General features: G+C 47.1%; 1 protein-coding gene across 3 annotated transcripts in view; it reads left to right on the top strand.

The window, feature by feature from the left end:
* The window catches only part of LOC139060019 (serine/threonine-protein phosphatase 2A activator-like), a 361,591-nt gene that overhangs the window by 169,842 nt on the left and 171,559 nt on the right, over positions 1 to 20,190 (top strand). The window lies entirely within an intron of this gene.

Below are 20,190 nucleotides of genomic sequence, written 5' to 3'. Positions count from 1 at the left end.
ACGAAGCGTCGTCGGAGGTTGTAGTGTCGGCTGTCGGTACGCTGCTGGTTTTTGATCCGCAGGCGGGCGAGCTGTCGGGCTTCTTCGGCGCGCTGGAGGTAGGTAGCGACGTCAAGGTTCTCCTCGTCAGTAACGTGTGGCAGCATGGCGTCGAGCGTCGTTGTCGGGTTCCTGCCGTAGACCAACTTGAACGGCGTGATCTGTGTTGTTTCTTGCACTGCCGTGTTGTAAGCGAATGTTACGTATGGCAGGACGGCATCCCAGGTCTTGTGTTCGACGTCGACGTACATTGCTAGCATGTCGGCAAGGGACTTATTCAGCCGCTCCGTAAGACCATTCGTCTGTGGGTGGTAGGCAGTTGTCCTCCTGTGCCTTGTCTGACTGTATTGCAGAATGGCCTGGGTGAGCTCCGCGGTAAAGGCCGTTCCTCTGTCGGTGATGACAGGGTGTCTACCAACCGGGAGAACCGGGAATTCTCAGGGAATTTGAACAGTCTGGAAAAACTCATGGAAAACTCAGGGAATTTGTGCTTCTATCAGGGAAAATTAGCTGTAACTTTATTGAAAGGGAATGAAAGTCGTGTTAATGCTGGCTCCAGTAACAGAGGAATCGCAACAAATCGTCATTGACGCCGTGTCATCGACACTACGTATTGCCAGAGTAGTTAACGACCGATTTTCTAGACGCCCGATTTTTCGGACATGCCCGATCATTTGCACGCTTTTACGGCACCACCACGTACTCCATATAGTCAATGTATATTGCCCCGACTGCAGGTCTGAAATGGCATTAATCAAAGCCGGCACCGCCGCTATTATGATTATCTCGATCGCCGCCTCGAACCGGCACTCTCGCAGGCAAATCCGCAAATCCGTAACCACCACCGCGGCAACGTCAGGCCTAGCTGCTTCTATGTTCGCTATTAAGCTTCTTGCCGTGCGGTGCCGTGTTTTTCATTGAAATAATTCGCCGCTATCACCAATGGCACCGACTCCGCCTTTGTAATCCTAGCGATTGGCTTTGAAGGTCGCAGAGCACAGCGCGTTGCGTAATGCCAGTCTGCGAAAGTTAGCTTCGCCTCGGTACACTATTGTTAGGCGGTGAAGCATAACAAGTGTGGGAAGGAGGCAATTGTCGCGGGACACAGTATACATTACTTAATTACACATGCGTGCACGTCGTGTCCTGTCACAGTACAAGCCCTGATATGCCTAAAAAGCGTACTGGCGGGCCTTCAGAGCTTTTTGAGACGTGCCTGTGGTAATTTTAGCCCTTAAAGGCAGTTAAAGACATGCATTAATTTTTTTCAGACTGCCCGTTTTTTTCAATTTTTTTTTTGCGGCCCCTCGGAAGTCCAAGAAATCAAATGTTGACTGTACAACTGACCAAGAGGATGCTTCAGATGATCCATGTGGTGAAAGCGTGGTAGAAGGAGGATGAGAACAGAAAGGACCGATGCACTGAGGAATTAACGGGAAAGGAAGGGTGCCGCCACCTTTTTGAAGGAGCTTGAGCTAAAAAAACTAAGTGATGGCTGATGCTGAGACACAGGTGTCCCTCATCCAAACCAAAATAAATTGTTTACGCAGTGAAACCAAACACTGAGATGTTGTGTACGGGCTGAGATTATGTCAGGACAGTTGAGGTTGACTTCCCAGCTGCTGAGAGAGAACCTTAGTTGTGACAAAGTTCAGGACCTCATACAGAGGAGCTTGCTATCAGTTGATAGAAATAGCTGATATTAAAAAAATATTTACTTATGTATGCATCTCCTTTTCATTCGTATTTGAAAATGTTCGACTCAATTTGGAATGGGCTTTACCATTTCTTTCGCTGTGCATTTTACTAACACCTTCCTTCTGTTTTCTTTTTAAATAAAATATATATTACTCCTTACTATTCAAACTGGATTAAGTCATTTTTTTGTTTCAGCATGCTTACTAGAGAGTGACAGCATCGGGCAACGTGGTGTCAGCCTGTCTTGACATAAAACAAAGATCTGACTCATTCAGGGAATTTCGCAAAGGTGCTCAGGGAAAACCTGGGAAACTCAGGGAATTTGGAAATGTCAGCTTGGTAGACACCCTGGATGAGGACTTCTGGGGCACCATGTCGCAGCAGGATGTTCTCGACGAAAAATTTCGCCACTTCGGCTGCGCTGCCTTTTGGTAGAGCTTTAGTTTCAGCAAAGCGGGTGAGATAGTCCGTCGCCACGACGATCCACTTATTCGCGGATGTTGATATCGGAAACGGCCCCTACAAATCCATCCCAATCTGTTGGAATGGTCGGCGAGGAGGTTCGATTGGCTGCAGTAATCCTGCTGGCTTTGTCGGTGGTGTCTTGCGTCGTTGACAGTCTGAACATGTCTTGATGTAACGGGCAACGTCGGCGGTTAGACGCGGCCAGTAATACCTTTCTTGTATTCTCGACAGCGTCCGGGAGAATCCGAGGTGCCCAGCGGTTGGATCGTCGTGTAGGGCGTGCAGTATTTCTGGACGGAGCGCTGACGGTACAACAAGAAGGTAGCTGGCGCGGACTGGTGAAAAGTTCTTCTTCACGAGGAGATTGTTTTGTAGCGTGAACGAAGACAATCCACGCTTAAATGCCCTAGGGGCAACGTCAGTGTGCCCTTCCAAATACTCGACTAGGGCTTTTAGCTCCGGGTCTCCTCGTTGCTGTTCGGCGAAGCCTTCCGCGCTCATTATTCCAAGGAAGGCGTCGTCATCCTCGTCATCCTGCGGCGGCGGGTCAATGGGGGCGCGTGATAGGCAATCAGCATCTGAGTGTTTTCGTCCAGATTTTTATGTTACAGTGATGTCGTATTCTTGTAGTCTGAGGCTCCACCGTGCCAGCTGTCCTGAAGGGTCCTTTAAGTTAGCTAGCCAACACAACGCGTGATGGTCGCTGACCACTTTGAATAGCCTGCCATATAGGTAAGGGCGAAATTTCGCTGTAGCCCAAACGATGGCGAGGCATTCCTTTTCGGTTGTAGAATAATTGCCTTCCGCTTTTGACAACGACCGGCTAGTGTAAGCTATCATGTGTTCATGTCCATCTTTTCTCTGGACTAGGACGGCACCGAGGCCTAGGCTACTGGCGTCAGTGTGGATTTCGGTATCGGCGTGCTCGTTGAAGTGCGCAAGTACGGGCGGCGACTGCATACGTCGTTTTAGTTCTTGAAATGCGTTGGCCTGCGGCGTTTCCCACTTGAACTCGACGTCACATTTAGTTAGCTGTGTCAGCGGCTCAGCGATGCGCCAAAAGTCCTTGACAAATCGCCTGTAGTAGGCGCACATGCCAAGAAATCTACGCACTGCCTTCATGTCGGTGGGCTGCGGGAACTTTGCGATGGCAGCTGTCTTCTGCGGGTCAGGGCGGACTCCAGACTTGCTGATGACGTGGCCTAGGAACAGAAGCTCATCGTAAGCGAAGCGGCACTTTTCTGGCTTCAGAGTGAGCCCTGATGACTTGATGGCCTCTAGTACTGTGGCAAGCCGCCTAAGGTGATCGTCGAAAGTTCCGGCGAATACAACGAAGTCATCCAAGTAAACTAGACAGGTCTGCCACTTCAATCCTGCTAGAACCGTGTCCATCACGCGCTGGAACGTTGCAGGCGCCGAGCACAGTCCAAATGGCATGACCTTGAACTCATAGAGGCCGTCTGGCATGATGAAGGCGGTCTTTTCGCGATCCCTTTCGTCGACTTCTATTTGCTAGTAGCCAGACTTGAGGTCCATCGATGAGAAGTATTTAGCATTGCAGAGCCGATCCAATGCGTCGTCTATCCGTGGGAGGGGGTATACGTCTTTCTTCGTGATTTTGTTCAATCGACGATAATCGACGCAGAAACGTAGGGTTCCGTCCTGTTTCTTCACTAAAACAACTGGAGACGCCCACGGGCTTTTCGACGGCTGGATGATGTCGTCGCGCAGCAGTTCGTCGACTTGGTGTCTTATAACTTCGCCTTCTCGCGTCGAAACTCGGTAAGGGCTCTGGCGGAGTGGTCGAGCGCACTCTTCGGTTATTGTGCGATGCTTTGCGACTGGTGTCTGTTGAATCTTCGATGACGTCGAAAAGCAGTCTTTGTATCGTCGAAGCAGACTTCTGAGCCGTTGCCGCTTAATCACGGGGAGACTTGGATTTATGTCGAAGTCTGGCTCGGGAACTACGGTCGTCGGGGTGGATGCGACGGAATCCGAGAGGACAAACGCATTGGTCGCTTCCAGAATTTCCTCGATGTATGCGATCGTCGTGCCCTTGTTGATGTGCTTGAACTCCTGGCTGAAGTTGGTTAGCATAACTTCTACTTGCCCTCCATGGAGTTGAGCGATCCCTCTTGCGATGCAAATTTCACGGTCGAGCAGTAGATGTTGGTCGCCATCGATGACGCCTTCTACGTCAGCGGGTGTTTCAGTGCCAACGGAAATACCGTATTTACTTGCATAATGATCGCACTTTTTTTGTCAGAAAAATTGACGCAAATTCAGGGGTGCGATCATTACGCTGGTTAAATTTCCCGCAAAAAAAAAAAATTTTTTATTTCGTACCGCGTTTGCTGCGAGATGTGAGATTGCGGGTGCGGGACACCAAAACAAAAATGGCGGCTGGCGGAGCAAGCCGAACGCGCCGAACGCGATGTTTTTTTCTTCTCGTGAGTACATTACGTGCATTGAAACACTTTCTTCCGTATCAGTGATGAATAATATCGTTAATATCGGCAAGTTTGCGGCAATAACGTAGCCATGTCCATTTTGAGGGGACAGAAACAGGTGGGCGCGCTTAGCAGCCAGTGACATATAAACACATGACGGGCATGCTGCGGAAACTGCGGCATCTGTCTTCACTACTATGCTAATACGGCACGTTTCCGCTAAGGGTGGGCGAATATCTTGGCTGTGTTACAAGCGTCGGCGTATGAATAGGGTACACTTTTAACGTATCAGAGTAAACGTGGCTAATATCATTGCTGCGCGCGATTTGTTGCGTGCTCACGAGTGCAAAAGCAGATGAAAAGAATCGAAATGGGCCTTTATTGTTTTTGTTGACATCAGCCATTATAAAGCCAACCCATAATAAAGGCAAGTTTGGTTGTACCTCATTTTGTCATAGAAGTGCGGAAAGTGATGAAAGTAATGAAATGAGGCATCTACTTAAGAATGTTTAGTGCGTGCAGGCCGCTTGGCTTGTCTTAAAGAGTCGTTCGCGTAGCATTCGACAGGTGGTAAGCACGATCATTATTCGCTAGACTTAGCACACGACATATCGCTGCGACAAGTTCGGGGCGCGATCATTACGCGGGAAATAAAAAAAAACGAATTTTGACGACAAAATTTAGGGTTGCGATCATTACGCGAGTGCGATCATTATGCGAGTAAATACGGTAATAATGCTGGAGCGCGGCGGGATGCTCACTTGATCTTCGAGCACACTCAAGGCATGGTGACTACAATAACTCTCCGGCGGTATCGCTTGATCTTGTGACAGCGTTATCGATTTTGACTTCAGGTCGATGACTGCGCCGTGTTGATTCAGGAAGTCCATGCCGAGAATGACGTCTCGTGAACACTGTTGGAGCACAACGAAGGTGGCAGGGTAAGTCCGGTCATGAACGGTAATTCTTGCCGTGCAGATTCCAGTCGGCGTAATGAGGTGTCCTCCAGCGGTCCGAATTTCGGGGCCCTCCCATGCAGTCTTAACCTTCTTCAACTGGGCGGCGATGTGTCCACTTATTACGGAGTAATCGGCCCCTGTGTCGACTAAGGCAGTGACTGCGTGGCCGTCGAGAAGTACGTTGAGGTCGGTGGTTCTTTGTCTGGCGTTGCAGTTGGGTCTCGGCGTCGGATCACGGCTGCATCGCGTTGAACTGAAGCTGGAACGTCGCGTCATCAAGTCGTGTTTCATCGGTGTAGTCTTGGCTTTCTGATTTCGTCGGGACGGTGGCGTGTCGTTATATCGTCGAGGTAGTTTCTTCGGTGTCTTCGTCGGCGGCGGAGTATCTTCGTTAGTTCGACGAACAGCAACCGCACCTCCATCGGTTGCTGCTTTTAGTTTTCCGGATATGGGCTCGCTGACCGGCCCCGGGCTGGGCCAGTGTATGGTCGGCGCTGCGGCGACATGTAGCGGCCTGGTGATGGCGAACGCGACGGTCGTCGAGAGCTCCACTGAGTAGCGGCGAGGTAATCGGCGATATCGCGTGGGTGCTCGCCAAGCTGTGGACGTGGTGCGTTGACGGCGAACCCTCTCAGTCCCAAGTCGCGATATGGGCATCGGCGGTAGATGTGCCTGGCTTCTCCGCAGTGGTAGCAGAGCGGGCAGTGGTCGGGCGCTCGCCAAATGTCCGTCTTCCTCGCGTAGGTGCGCTGGGCGACGGGTGGGCATGCTGGCGGCGGGGGTGGCGGCGGACGACGGAATTGCGGCGTCACAGGGCCCTGGCGTGGTCACGGAGGGGGGCCTTGACGGCGTGCGACGGCGGCGTAGGTCATCGCTTCCGGCTGGAGCTGTGGTGATTCTGGTTGCACCTCAGGAACTCCAAGCGATCGGTGCACCTCTTCTTTAACGATGTCGGCGATCGACGCCACTTGAGGCTGCGACGAAGGCAAAATCTTGCGCAGTTCTTTGGGCACTATGGCCCTGATGGTCTCGCGCAGATCGTCCATGGCCAGTGTTGAATTCCGGCGTAGTAGGTAGAGCTTGTACGGCGGTTGAATTGCCAGTTTCGCATTTCGAGTGTCTTTTCGATGCTGGTGGCCTCGCGAAGGAACTCTTCTACAGTCTTCGGTGGGCTTCGTATCATTGCGCCGAAAAGTTCTTCCTTCACACCACGCATGAGAAGGCGGACTTGCTTCTCCTTGGGCATATCCGGGTCGGCATGGCGGAACAGACGTTTCATTTCTTCCGTGAAGATGGCAACGTTCTCGTTAGGTAGCTGCACTTGGGCGTCCAGCATGGCTTCAGCCCTTTCCTTGCGCTCGATGCTCGTAAAGGTGTGCAGGAAGCCGGTATGGAAGAGGTCCCATGTCGTCAAGGTCGACTCCCGGCTCTGAAACCACGTTCTGGCGACATCTTCTAAGGCAAGGTATACATGCCGCAGCTTGTCGTCGGAGTCCCAGTTGTTAAAGGTCGCGATTCGTTCGTAGGTCTCCAGCCATGATTCTGGGTCTTCAGTCGCTGCTCCATGGAAGGTCGGTGGGTCTTGAGGTTGTTGTAGGATAACGGGGGACGCTGGGGCAGCCATTGGGGTTGTTTTAACCACGATCTTCTTTGTCGACTCAGGTAGAAGTCCGTGCTCTGGGGGCAGTCCTTGCAGTCTGCGGCTAGCACGCTGGTCTTCGGCGATGTTAGTTTTGTCCTCGGGCTTCGGGCTTGGATCGCGGCTTTGCGGGGGCGTTCGGTACATGAACGCACTCGCACCTCCACCAGATGTCACGTGGTAGTAACGTTAAAGAACACAGTAGCAGTACGGTGAAAGACAAAACTAGCTTTTATTGGGCAAACCTGTGCCCACAAAACAGGCTACACTTAAAGCGCAACGATAGCGGCGAACACAGTCGGCGATCGTCGAAAATCTGATCAGCGGGTCAAGCGCGTCGGCTTTTATACAGTAGTCATTGAATGTTCTAGACTAATCGTTGGGACCCGCATGCCTTCTACAAAGTTCGACACGATTTGTGTCAAGCGATGAAATCAGATAACACAAGGTTCGACGACAACAGACAGCGGATAGAAGTATCGATAACTTTCCAGCAACTTCGGATACATGCAGGCGCGTCCCGCGCTGTGCAATAACATTTGTTAGTCGGCAAAACGTGTCGCCCGATAAAGACAAGTACACGTGTCAATATATATATATGTGTGTATATATAAGTGTATGTATATATATATGTGTCTGTGAGTATGTATATATTAACCTGGCCACAAGTATGTACAACGAATATCTTGCCATGTTGCTGCCTGTTGTTCACAGGAAGGTGGTACTAGTCAAGCTGCCGTTATGCAGCTTTTATCCTGCCATCCCTTCCGCTTTGTATACATTAGTGTACTTATGTGGTAAATTAAACTTCTTCTTCTTCTAAATATTTGTAGATGGAAGCAAACAGCCTGCGACTTCACTCAAATAACTTTATTGAATGCCCTGTGATTTGATGGGGTGGGCCTGGACCCTGCCTAGGTTTCGGCCAAGGGTTGTTGGCTCTTGGCGGCTTTCTCAGCTCGCTGTACAGCCCAGAGTTCATGCTGCAGGTCCAAGCTGAGTGATGCAGACTCCCAGCGCACTTGGAGGCTGTCGCTGTTTGAGGGTGTATCACCATTATTGCTTATTATACCTGTACATTCCGATAGGATATGCTCTAGGGTGGCTCTAGAGTTGCAGTGTCTGCACTTGTCAGTCATGTATAAATCTGGGTGTATTAGGTACATAATAGCTGGACTCGAACAGGTTCTGGTTTGTAACTGCCGCCATTCGATAGGCTGATGTTTGCTTAATTTTGGGTGTGGCGGCGGGAATGTTTGCTTCTGCAATCTATGGTGGGCTCGGTAGCATCGCCCGGAGCACTATGACTTACTTCGTACTGTTCTTCGTACAGATCCAGCTGGGGTTGCGTGGATGCAGCGCTGGTTCCTTCCCTGCCTCGGCAAAGGCGATGGCGTCAACGGCGCCGATCACTCGACAACCCATTTCCACTGCACTGGGCGTGTCTCCAGCATCGATACCGACGTGCTCACGTCACATGGATATAGGGCCGGCTGAGTCACACCTGGATCGCTCATTTGGCTCACCAGCGACCCCTGGAACATCGGTGGACCAGCTTAAAAGGAAGCCCAGCAGCCGCGCGCAACTCAGTGGGCTCGGTAGCATCGCCCGGAGCACTATGACTTACTTCGTACTGTTCTTCGTACAGATCCAGCTGGGGTTGCGTGGATGCAGCGCTGGTTCCTTCCCTTCCTCGGCAAAGGCGATGGCGTCAACGGCGCCGATCACTCGACAACCCATTTCCACTGCACTGGGCGTGTCTCCAGCATCGATACCGACGTGCTCACGTCACATGGATATAGGGCCGGCTGAGTCACACCTGGATCGCTCATTTGGCTCACCAGCGACCCCTGGAACATCGGTGGACCAGCTTAAAAGGAAGCCCAGCAGCCGCGCGCAACTCAGTGGGCTCGGTAGCATCGCCCGGAGCACTATGACTTACTTCGTACTGTTCTTCGTACAGATCCAGCTGGGGTTGCGTGGATGCAGCGCTGGTTCCTTCCCTGCCTCGGCAAAGGCGATGGCGTCAACGGCGCCGATCACTCGACAACCCATTTCCACTGCACTGGGCGTGTCTCCAGCATCGATACCGACGTGCTCACGTCACATGGATATAGGGCCGGCTGAGTCACACCTGGATCGCTCATTTGGCTCACCAGCGACCCCTGGAACATCGGTGGACCAGCTTAAAAGGAAGCCCAGCAGCCGCGCGCAACTCAGTGGGCTCGGTAGCATCGCCCGGAGCACTATGACTTACTTCGTACTGTTCTTCGTACAGATCCAGCTGGGGTTGCGTGGATGCAGCGCTGGTTCCTTCCCTGCCTCGGCAAAGGCGATGGCGTCAACGGCGCCGATCACTCGACAACCCATTTCCACTGCACTGGGCGTGTCTCCAGCATCGATACCGACGTGCTCACGTCACATGGATATAGGGCCGGCTGAGTCACACCTGGATCGCTCATTTGGCTCACCAGCGACCCCTGGAACATCGGTGGACCAGCTTAAAAGGAAGCCCAGCAGCCGCGCGCAACTCAGTGGGCTCGGTAGCATCGCCCGGAGCACTATGACTTACTTCGTACTGTTCTTTGCACAGGTTGGTAACAAATGGCGTTTTTGCGCTTGCGTTAAGAGCAATGATGTCTGTCTGGTAGTGCTGCCGAGCCCACAGTGCGCACTGCTTTGTTGTTTGGAATCATTTCGCGTCATTCTCATGGTATTGCAACGGAGTGGTGACGTAGAGCAAAATCCGGGCCCCGATAAACTAGATGAAATATTGCGGGCTGTAACTGAAATCCGAACTTCGCACTCGACCTTAGAAACTGGTCTAGCAAATGTGCAGCAGAGGCTTTCACAAATTGAAGCGACCCTCTCGTCACTCAGGCAATATCACGATAAAGTTGATAAGTGTGAGGCAACTGTGCACGCTATGCGCAGTGAAGTTGCCCAAATGACTAGAAAAATTGATGAGCTGGAAAATAGGAGCCGCTGCAATAACCTAGTCATATATGGCGTGAAAGAGCACGATAAGGAAAATCCCGCAGCCTTGGAATCGTTTGTAACAAAAGATATACTGCATAATATTCTAGACGTTCAGGTCAGAACTGTGGAACGCGTACACTGAATTGGCTTAAAAAAGCCGGGTCGAGATCGACCAATCATACTACGCTTTTATGACTTTACCGAAAAAATGACAGTACTTCGGAACTGTTTCAAATTGAAAGGAAAGAAAATTCCAATTTCTGAAGACTTTTCCGCTGACATTCGTGAAATACGCAAAAAGCTATGGCAAGCCGCGGCAGGTTGTCGGAATAACGGCGATAAAGCCAGCCTACATTTTGACAAATTAAGGATTAATGAAGACCTGTACGTATGGAATAATGATCAGAAAAAAATGGAGCCATTGCACCGCTCGAAGCCCCACGTGACAGCGAACGCTAGCACTTCCAATGAATGACAAACAGAAAGTACTGCACGGCTGACGTTGCTGTGCTTTAATGCGAGAAGCATTGTCAATAAACTTGAAAAGCTTGAGGAACTGCTGCTGTTGTATGGCCCAGATGTAATCGTAATTACAGAAACGTGGTTGAACTCGGATATCCACGATTCTGAGGTGGTTCCTCCCTCCTATGCATTTTTGCGCATAGATCGGGACGGTCGCGGTGGAGGCGTTGCTATTGCTGTTAAGCGGAATTTGTTTGTCCACCGAGAAACTGGCATTACTAGTCATGAGAGCGTCTGGTGTACAATAAAGGTCAATGATGTCAATTTACTAATAGGTGGTGTATACAGGCGACCAGGCGCGCCGGACAGTTACCTTGTAGAACTGTACGACTTCTTATATAACCACACCAACCAAAGAACGAAATTAATTCTAGCTGGAGACTTTAACTTAGGGGGCATTGATTGGGATACCTTGTTAATCGGCAACAAAGAAGTCAAAAGTTGTGATCTTCTTCTTGATATCATGCAGACTTTCTCGCTAGCTCAACTTGTGCATGAACCAACTCGCGTCCAAGGGCAAGTGTGCTCAGTGCTAGACCTTGTCTTTGTGTCCACATCTTTAACCCCTGAAGTTAGCATAGAACCGGGTATATCCGACCATAAAATGATTTTACTGACGGTTAACGATCTTCGCATGGGTGCAAGGCCCTCTAGTACTGACACCAAAATTTTGGTTAAGAATTACACGAGGGCTAATGATGAAAGCATCATTGATTTTTTAGGAATTATGGAAGATGATTTTGACGATGGTACGTTGGACGCCAACGACCTATGGTTAAAATTAAAAAATGGGATTTCGCACTGTGAAAGTAATTTCATTCCTACCAAGCTTAAAAAGATAAAGCGGAGGTCGCCGTGGATTACAAGAACTATCATACACCTCAAAAGAAGGGTTCAAAGGATGCGCAAGAAAAAACATAATCCCACTATGGTTAGTCAGCTTTCACGAGAACTGAAAGAAAGGTTAAAAAGCGCGAGAGACAACTTTTTTTCCAATACTTTACTTGAGTTCATTACAAATCAGCCTCGGAAATTCTGGCGGTATTTGTCAAAACCGGAAAGTCCTCCAATGAAATTGGAAATTGCCGGTATAGTGGTTGAGGATGCGCGTACCATCGCTAACTCATTCAATACATATTTTCAGTCGGTATTCTCCCGTGCCCACGCCCCTAATATGCCCTTATCAGAGTATGACTCTGCAATGCCTGAAATCCTGATAACGGAGTCCGGCATTTTGAATTTGCTACTACAGATAGACGTTAAAAAATCGCCTGGCCCTGATAATTTATCAAGCACTTTCCTCAAGCGATACGCGGGTCAGTTGTCCCCCTTCCTGCATAAAATTTTCAGTGCATCACTTGAAACGGCAGTGCTTCCCGCGGACTGGCTGTGCGCAAAGGTCGTGCCAATTCATAAAGGTGGGAACAAGCAGCTTCTTGACAAACGTGGAAAGTTGGGCTAGTTGGTGAGTGATCATAGTACCTTGCTGGTGAAGCAGCGCATATATATAAAAAAGCCTCTAATCTTACCATACCTGCGCACCCTGAGGCTTTGACGCCTCAGGGTGCGCAGGTATATAAACTTGAAGTTTGTGTTCTGAAATAAAATAGTTGCGAGTGCAGCGAGTGTCGTCTATTCCTGCTTGTCTTCACTGTGTCCGTGTTTGTGCGCTGCTTCACCAGCAAGGTACTATGATCAGCTTCTTGACACATACAGGCCAATATCCCTAACCAGCACATGTTGCAAACTAATGGAACATATAATAAATAAAGCTATCGTAACTTATCTGGAAGAAAATAACCTATTATACTTCAGACAACACGGCTTCAGGCAAGGGTTTTCAACTGTAACTCAACTTTTAGAAATTATACATGACTTTGCTGTAACAATCGATGCAAGACTGCAAGCTGACGCAATTTTTGTCGATTTTTCGAAGGTATTCGACCGCGTTCCACACAGTTTACTAATCTTCAAACTTAAATCAATCGGTATTAATCCCAAGACTGTTTCATGGATCGAAGCCTACCTTTCGAATCGGTCCCAGTTTGTTTGCGTAAAAAATACTGAATCGGACTATCTTGATGTTCTTTCTGGTGTGCCACAGGGATCGGTTCTGGGGCCCACTCTTTTTCTTTTATATATTAACGACTTGTATGCATGTATGGAACCAGGGGTCACAATAAGGCTTTTTGCGGACGACTGCGTCATATACACAACTGTTAGAACAGCCGATTAACAGACAAAACTTAATAAGTCTCTGCAAAACATTGTTGCCTGGTGCGAAAAATGGGGCATGCAAATTAACACACAGAAAACCAGGTGTATGACTGTAACACGTAAGAAAGAGCCCTTAAATTTCACATATAAACTAAGTAATACTTCCTTGGAACGAGTAGACTCATTCAAATATCTAGGTGTCACAATAACAAGATCGCTGAAATGGGACGTACATATCAATAATGTTTGCGCACGTGCGTTCAAACAACTCGGATTTTTACGAAGAAAGCTAGCAACAGCCCCCACCTCGGTGAAATTAACTGCTTATAAAACTCTGGTTAGGCCGATATTAGAATACGGCAGCATAGTATGGAACCCGCATCAAAAGTATTTAAACTTGGCATTAGAAAAGATCCAAAGCAGGGCGCTCCGATTCATTTACACAAAGTATTCAAGGTACGACAGCGTAACTGCGCTTCGCACACAAGCAGGCATACCGACACTTGCTGGTCGGAGGAGGTTGGCCTGTTTGAAGTTCCTTTACCTTCTTTACCATGACCTGATAAACAACAAAATCCGACTACTTGGTGCCCCCCGGACGTCTCTCCAGTAGAACTAACCATGAAAAATGTATCAGACCATTCTTTTCGCGTTGCGACACACTAAAATACTCATTTTTCCCTTCAACAATACATCTGTGGAATTCCCTGCCAAGTGACATCGTTTGCTCACAATCTGTGCATTCATTCGTGTCGACACTCGAATTGCACTTCGAGTCATTATCGGAATGATGACCGCATTCTGGTCGTCTTGGCTGAGCTATCCTCAATAGTTATCAATGACGTATTGCCACGCCCCAACTTCTTTCACACGCCGGTGTCCATATGCTCTTTCGTACTTCACTGCGCTTGGTTCTAGAGCACGTCTGATAATATACATTACACGTGACACTGTTTGTACATTACACGGCACACCCAAATGCATTTTTTCCTGTATTAACTGCTTCTTACACTTTACATGGCGTGTGCACTGTATAGGTTGTTTTTGTTTCCTTGTATTTACTTATTGCTGACCTGGCGCGTCGATTGTAACCATTGCTTTTCTGTTTGAGTTTGCTGCAAACCCCCTGTACAACAAAGCGCCTGTACTGTTTGTATGTCCACTCCTGTATGAGCCTCTCAAGGCTTACAGTATTGATAAATAAATAAATAAATAAATGGTGGTGTGTAATTGCATGAAATCTGGTCATTCTATCTTCCCACTCCCACTTGTCGGTAGTCAGTGAGGTGGGACTAACTGAGGCTCGGTCTGTAAGCTCTTGAGCCATGCGCTGCGCCACGTCATTGCTGCCTTCTGGTAGTGTGTGAGTGGGTGTCCAGATGAGATCTATACTTTTGTCATGGTTATTACCTAATTTTAGGAGTCATAGTGCCTCTGGGGAGATTCAACCGTTGGCAAAGTTTTCTATCGCCGCCTGGGAATCACTGATAATTATGTCCGCTTGTGTCTGTGCTATGGCTAACGCAATAGCTATTTCCTCTGTGGTTTCATGTGGCAAGTTGACTGTAGCGCTCGTCGGGCATTTTTCCTCGTAGTTCATCACCACGGCTGTGTCTGTGTCTAGCTGCGTCTACAAATGTGGTGTCCTTGCTGTTACCAAATTTCTTCTGTATATCGCATGCTATGCTTTCCCACCGACCCTGAGGGTGGGTGGGATGCATATTCTTGGGTATTGGAGGGACGGTTATCATGTCTCTGATGTGTCTGGGCATATCTACTTTGATGCTATGTTGCGTGAGATACCCTATACCTAGGCGATCCAATATTTGCCTACCTGTTTTAGTTTTGGACAGGTGTTCATATTGTGCTATGCGTTGTGCCTCGATTAGCTCATCCAGTGCATTGTGTAGACCTAGCTGCAGTATTCTATCGTATTTTTTATTCTAATGATATTGTCTCTACTTATTCAAATGTTTCTATTAGTGACATAATGGATGCGTAATTTTCATCAGCTGGTGTTTTGCCCTGCGAGGTGTAGTTGCACTTCAATTGCCTGACCATAATTAATATTGCTGCTCATTGGTTTGGAATCAAATTTCATCCTTGCTGTGACCGTGTGAATTGGCCCTTGCTGTGCCGTGAGAGAAATTGTGAGGCTTTCGCTGCTGTGAGTGCTAATTAGTCGTCAAATAACGAGAATTGCAGCTTCTGCACTGCTTTTGTGCAATATAGAAACAGGATTTGCTGGTTCATTCAGTAAATAAAAGCGTATTGGTGTAGTAAGCATTTCTTTGTTTTTTTGATACCCTTGATAATTCAACGTTCAAATAATTCTGACATTTCTCTTTTTGGTACTGTGCAATCTGAATTAACAAGGCTTTGCAGTGCTCCCAGTGTTGCTACAAAACGCAGTAGGCCTCTTCCAGCCTTTTGTTATTTGCTATTCCACAGGGAATTTTGTTGGCCCATGTAAAATGAATAAGCATCTAGTGAACATATAAGGGGTTCCAGCAGGTACGGACACGAGCACAAGGAGAAACGGACAGGAGAATGCTGGACTTACAACTGAAGTTTATTAGGAATACATTCCACAAATCTCGCAATGCATGCGTGTACAACCAAGAACAATAACAAGGTTTGTAGTCAAAAATCAACAAAAGATATACACGTACACAAAAGCCTAGTCACACCCTTTCTCGACAAGGGCAACAACACTTCGATTAACATGATAAATTTAAAAATTGAAATTCTTTATCATTGATATGGACTGAAGGTTCACTCATACATGTATGTGCGCCCAACTTTTTCATGTGGAACGCCTTGCATATTTCTCTTTTCAGTTTACTGCGCTCTCTCCGCACAATCGGTACACTATGAAAAACTGGTCGGCAATCATGCTTTTTGCAATGCAACGGCAAGTTTCCTCCTGTACCTGTAGGTAGCTAATAGCGATGCTCACGCATGCGATCATTAATGCAACGACCTGTCTGGCCAATATAGGATAGTCCGCACGAGAGAGGTATGTGATGCACGACTGAAGATGCACACTTTTTGTGAAAAAAAGTGGTGTGCTTTTTTCCACAGCCACTAGTCATATCTTTCTCCTCTCCTGTGATGCTTTTGCGCAACCTAACCAGTTTGCTCGGTGCTGAAAACACTAGTGTGACGCCATTCCTAGTGGCCACCCTCTTAAGATTATGAGACAAGCCATGCAAATGTGGCATCACTACGACCTTTTTCTCTTTTTGAAGATTCATTGTCGTCTGCAGTTTCTACGGGCTTCTTTTGGTCAACTTTCTAAACACGGTTTCAGCCACAGCCATCAAAAGTGAAACCGGGTATCCTGCCGACATTAACCTCGCCTTCTGGTCTTCAAAACTCTCCTGCAATGAGTGGGTGTAGCTTTTGTTAAGAGCATTTGTCAAGCACAAGAAAACTATGCCACGTTTTATTAATTTGGAGTTGGACGATTCGTACGGGAGGAGCGATTTTTTCAATCTAGGGCAATAACGCCGACACACATGACGCTCACTTTTAAATATAATTTCCAAATCAAGAAATCTGATCAAGTTTTCTTTGCAAAGTTCAAACTTGAACCTGAGATCTGAGGAGGACTCCTCGAACACGTTAAAATTCTTCTTGCGTTTTATTCAAGGCTATCATCAGAAGATAACCTTAAAAGCACTAAAAAATTATCCACGGACCTAAAAATTCGCGCAATATGTTTGTCCTGCAGCCTGTGAATTACATTACTGTCAAACTAAGATTTAAAAAAATTGACACAGTACAGGAGCAACCTTAGATCCAATGCAAATACCTTTTCTCTGAATGAAGACATCCTTGTTAAAGGACACCACAGTGGTTGACAGGTAAAATGTGAGAAGTTCCATAAAAGACTCAAGTGACAGAGTGCATGAATTTATAAAAGCTACTTCCTGTTGTATTTAGTTTTGTTGTTCATTTGAGTTCTTTATTCCACAGGGGGCGCTTCTGTTCATTATATATATGGTTGTATATGTTGAATAAACGTCTTTTTACATTGGGACGGCTGGAGTCTGACTTCCACCTTCGGTCAATACCATACTTCCCCTCTTTCTTCAATCAGATCACATACTATTGGTGTCAAATGAAACGTGAACAGCGGAGCGCATAACTGGAGGTATAGCGGCGCACCGTCCAGGTCATCACCATCGGCAGGCGTGCTCATCCAGTTCCTGTTCTGACTCTCTTTTATTTGGAAGTGACAAAAAAAAAAATCAAAGAAAACATAAGCTAAAATATCGCAGCATAGGGCAGGAGTATCGCCCAGTGCACCGAAAGCGTATGTGCTATATTGGCGTCAAATGAAACGCGAACAGAGGTGCGTGTTGCACAGTTTGCACAGTCATTATTAGTACTGCGTCGTCATCCTTTCTCGCTTTCAGATAAAAGAGAACAAAAAACAAACATATCGCAGTACAAAGGGAACATCGACATGCAGGGCAGTCAAAAGGGAAGTGTGCACCTGTCAATGATGATGACTGGACGGCCCACACTTTACCTTCAGTTAGGCGCTCCGGTGTTCACGTTTCATTGGCGCCGATAGTACAACTGTACACAGGTCTTCGTGTGGCATATAATAGAATAGTTCTTCAATATCTGCAGACGTCGCAGCATTGGCACAAATCTCACTTGACTTTAACCAGTCCACAACTTCCAAGGAGCTCTGGACGTCAAAAGGTTCCAAAGTGTCCAGAGTTTTCAACGTACGCAGAAGGAACCCACTAATCACTATCTGCCATGGGCGTCCTCCTGTGACAATAGCGTGAAACGGGATATCTCGCTTGTGCATCTTAGCTGCATGAAACACGCGTAACACATCTTGCTTACTTAGCTTTATGGCTTTTTCTAAGGCCTCAAGCTTCAGTTTCTTGTGTTTTATTGCTAGAGCCTTCGACTTTTTGGGCGAGACATCCACTGGCCGAAAATTCTTGCAAGAAGAATGCCGTGCAACTCTTTCTGTACTGCGCCCATTGGAAATAGTCCTCTAACGATAGTTTGAAATGTCGCTTTTGAGACCTTCTGCGCCACTCATGGACACACTGCGCTATCGTACATGAAGGATAACTATATTTTCATTTTCTAAGCAATTCGCTTTTTTCCAACCAGATGGTTTTTTAACATGCTTTGATGTTTCGCGATCGCCAAAGTAGAAAGCAAAAATGGCCACCCACTATCGATTGTTTGAAACGCCGCTTTAGAGACCTTACACACCGCTCATGGACACACCGCCATTGGACGTGAAGGAAGAGAACTACTTTTTTGTTTTCTAAGCAGTTAGATATTTTCATGCCAGGTGGTAATTTTTGAATGCCCTCCAAGGTTCCGCGATCCTCAAAGTAGAAAGCAAAAATGGTTGCCTACGGGAGCGGTGCGCGCGCTACGAAAAATAGCAGTTGTCGTGATTCCCATGGGTCTGTGGCTGATCACTGGATTGAGGAGCAGCAAGTCTCGGGATTCTGCCTATTCATCAGACTTTGACTCTGAGAGCGATGATGACGCAAACCAGCCCGGCACGGCACGCCCCTGCTTGCAGTTAAATTTTTTTAGTGGGATACCTGTTCACTGAAAAATTTAGATTTTTTCGGAGATAGTGCCTATTATAGACAGTAATGCATTTTGTATATCTCATAATTTTTGTTACATATTTTTCTTAGTAGATACAAGCATGTCTTTATGAACTTTGTTCAATTTTATCCCACAATCTGGATTCTGGCAATTTGTCTTTTTTATGACGTACATCTTGTTAATAAAACTTTTATGGATGAAAAGTGCATTCATCCTGCTTTTTGTTTATGTGTCGCATGAAATTTCTAGTACAGTATTTCCTTCAGGAAAAAAAGACATCTCGTGTAACCTACAAAAAACACCTATTTTCCTGGTAGGGAAGGAGCTAATATTTTGATGTCCTCTTGCTGCATGTCCTTGGACTTGGGGGGTGCACATCTTGCTGCAGCCTATAAATTGCTTGTATTGCAAAAACGACAACCCTGAATTGCGCACCTGAAAGGACGCAGCCATGCGAGTTCCTGGTGATGTTGGAAACACAGTGTGCAGAGTATTGTTTCCCATGTGAGAGGCGGTGGCCCAATGACACATTCTTGTGGGGCACCCAATGCAGCAGCTGTGGTGTTGCACTGCTGAGCACGAGGTCATAGTTTCGGTTCTTGGCTGTGGTGGCCACACTCCGAAGAAGGGTGGGGGCATACTAGGATGTACCATGTGCATTACAAAACCCCAGGTGGTACAATTAGGCCCCCTCACTGTGCCTCATACCCAGATCGTGGTTTTGGCTTGTTAAACCCCTGAATTCGATTTAATGCTTTCGTTAGACTACTACTCATGATCTAAAAATCCAGGGTTTTTGTTTTTTTTTTCCTTTAAATATTGTCTCGCATAGAGTTAGGATTTTTACCCATGACTGTTTTGCATCGGATTATCACTGTTACCAAGTCATCTGTGCAAGGTGCACCTAGTGTATCTGAAATGCTTTTAATGTCGCCGATGCTATAGCAAAGAAGTGCTGTGTAATCAGATTGCACACATAATGCTAACAGTGCTGCACATTTTTTAATGTATGCGAGCACCAGGGCTGGGCAAAGATACTTTGCAATTGTATCATGATACGATACAAGATACTCCAGCAACAACTATTTGAGATACAGATACAAGATACCACCCCAATTATCGTATTCTATACAATACTTTCCATTTGTATCTTAAGACACTTAATACCATTCACAAATTTTTTCATTCTAGATCTATGTAATGTAGCAGCAAACGCATATGCACAAAAATGTTTGCTTTGACATTTCTTAACTCGACAAACCTTGTTTCATGTGAATGAAATGTCTATTCGTATATCAAAATTTTTGTCTTTCTTGCTCCATATAGCCACCTTATGCACAAGTCTCCCAGAAGCAGCGTCTTCCACACTTTGGTTCACAACATGCAAACTTGCATCCATGAGATCCTCCAAATTGTTGATGTGTGGAAGCCACTAGATATAAGGCAATCCCATTATTGCATCCTTCAGACTTCGTAAAAAAGCACTACGCAAGAGAAACTTCGTTAATGACACTATAACAGCTTCAGAATTTACTTGAAAGATCTGGCATGCATTGTCGTACGCAGCACAGTACGGTGGTTACGAGCAAGTGTCATGGCACTGACACTACTAAAA

The sequence above is a fragment of the Dermacentor albipictus genome, chromosome 1 (assembly GCF_038994185.2).
Source record: "Dermacentor albipictus isolate Rhodes 1998 colony chromosome 1, USDA_Dalb.pri_finalv2, whole genome shotgun sequence".
Taxonomy (NCBI): Eukaryota; Metazoa; Arthropoda; class Arachnida; order Ixodida; family Ixodidae; genus Dermacentor; species Dermacentor albipictus.
Note: the sequence above shows the minus strand (reverse complement) of the source record. Positions and strands in the feature narration are given on the sequence as shown.